This window comes from Anabas testudineus, chromosome 12, assembly GCF_900324465.2.
Source record: "Anabas testudineus chromosome 12, fAnaTes1.2, whole genome shotgun sequence".
In the NCBI taxonomy this organism is placed as follows: domain Eukaryota; kingdom Metazoa; phylum Chordata; class Actinopteri; order Anabantiformes; family Anabantidae; genus Anabas; species Anabas testudineus.
The window spans coordinates 13,233,225-13,235,552 of NC_046621.1; positions in this window are offsets into that span (position 1 = coordinate 13,233,225).

Below are 2,328 nucleotides of genomic sequence, written 5' to 3' on the forward strand. Positions count from 1 at the left end.
AAACAACCAACCCATGGTTAATACTTTTAAATAAGTAATTATTTATTTATTTATATTTGTAAATGATAATTGGAATAATTAATGAAATAAAACACGTGTAGGCATTTCAGAGAATGTCACTATGTAATAAAGAAATAAACAGTGTAGTGTAAGCTGCTTACTTAAAGAATGAAGGACTAGTGCAGCAGTTGGATTGGATGCATTTTCAGTCCTTTAAATGTAATACATGAAATAAACGAAGGAACGCGAAACCATCTCAGTAACATGAGACACATTACCTTAAAACTTTTATTATGAAGCATGCGGTGGAGCCGGGCCAGCTGTTGGTGAGAGAAGCACATCTGTGAGTAGTTTAAATCCCAGAATGAGCTGAGAATAGACCTGAGAAAGGAAGCTAAGAGGAGTCATCCATCACCCATCCCTCGGCATTTTCTACTGAGGCACTGCTAAAAGTGCAGTTCATGCAGCGGACTGTGGTCTCCACTGCACCAGTGTGAACTGGTTTACTGCACTGACATGCTGCAAATATACTGAAACAAGCAATAATAATAATAATACAAATGGATATTTTTGGGACATGATGAATTTGGCTGTTGTATTAATACAAGAGTTTCTGATTTGAAAAGCTTGTGTACACATGGGTGAAAAACTAAAGAAAACAAAAAACAAAAAAGGGTTTTCTCAAGGTGTTGAGCCACCGTGCGCCACCGCAGCAGATTTAATGCTGCGGTGGCACATGGCGGATTTAAGGTACATTGGATGTAATGTACCTTGGCCGTGATTTGAAAAGTCTATGAACTGAGGCATGGTTCTTTTAAAAGATGTTCCTTTCTTTAAAGTTTTGATGATGGTGATAAAGAGCGCTGTGCAACAAATCTTGGATATTTGTTCATCTGGATTGAGTTCTGGTGGCTGTGATGATCAAAGCATACAATGCACATCATTTTCATACTTATCTAAACAATCAGTTACCCCCCCTCAGTCCTGTTAATGCATTGTCATCCTAGAACAGGATAGGTAGAAATGTTTCATCGTAAGGTAAAGGTGATCACTCAGAACAACTTTGCAAACAAGTGGACCCAACCCATTCCTCCACAGTGTAACAGAGTCACCACATCACCTCACTGTAGGGGTCAAGCACTCCGGTGCGTACCGTTGTCTTGGTATAAACCACACATGCTCTCACCCACTTGTCAAGAATAAGGTGAAGGATGACTGATCTGACCGTTTCACTTTATCCCACATATCTGTAGATCAGTGGTCTTTGCGCCACTGAACTCTCAAATGTACATTCATGTTTGTAATGAGGGCTTTATGCACTGTAACCCTACCATGACATCCCTCTCTATGTAACCGTCAATGGACTATTCTTGGAGAAGAGCTGCTCTTCGGTTTTTCCTTAAAAATCATCATCGTCATCAAATTTCCACAATTTGCTGATGTCTTTCCCTTAGATCTAAATGCAAATGTCACTGTTTCTATTGGGAAACGGCCAGCTGACCAATTTTTGTGCATTGTATTTAAGCGTGTGTGTTTCCTTTAATATAACAGCAAAGTCATGTCACTTTTTCTGAAAATAGTTCTTTCTTGATTTCTCTTACATCAACATTGCTGCATTACACAATAGAAAAGTACTGTGACAATTAAAAAATATGTTCACACTTTTACACATTTGTTCTTTTTTTTAAAGATAGTTAACATAGGATATTCTTTCCTACTGTACATTAAGTGATGATGGATAAACTCCAAAGTTCACACTTGTCTAAATTTGATTTGAGCATAACCTGGAGCATCAGCTGTGATTGTAACGCAGTCTTGACTATAAAAATAATTTTCTGTGTAAAAGTTGTGTGTTATTTCTCTGACATCAGACTCATTTGGAGTTACACATATAAAGCTTGTTACAAACACTTTATGAGGTAGATTTGAACACATTCGCTGGAATCTATTTGGTAATATGTCAGAAGTACTAAAGATAGATATAATATTTTGATTGGTGAGCACTGAAAGACATAGTTAGAGTTCCTGATGTATCATTCTGCTTTTTACATACACTGTACTTTACATTGGCTATTAAACAGCAGAGGTTTTCATTCGATGGAGTAGGAAAAGCACAGTTTCTACTGTTCATGATGCTGAATGTGAGCACAACAGGTTTCTAAAATTCAGCTAAATAGAATTGGCCTGTCATTCATTATAAAATATACAGCTGCACCTTCTCTAGTTTCACTCATCAACTTGAAACAAACAAATGAAAAAGGCCTATTGGATGTTTGCAGGACAACAGAGCAAAGAAACTTTGGATGTTTTACTAAGCCAGTGTTAAAT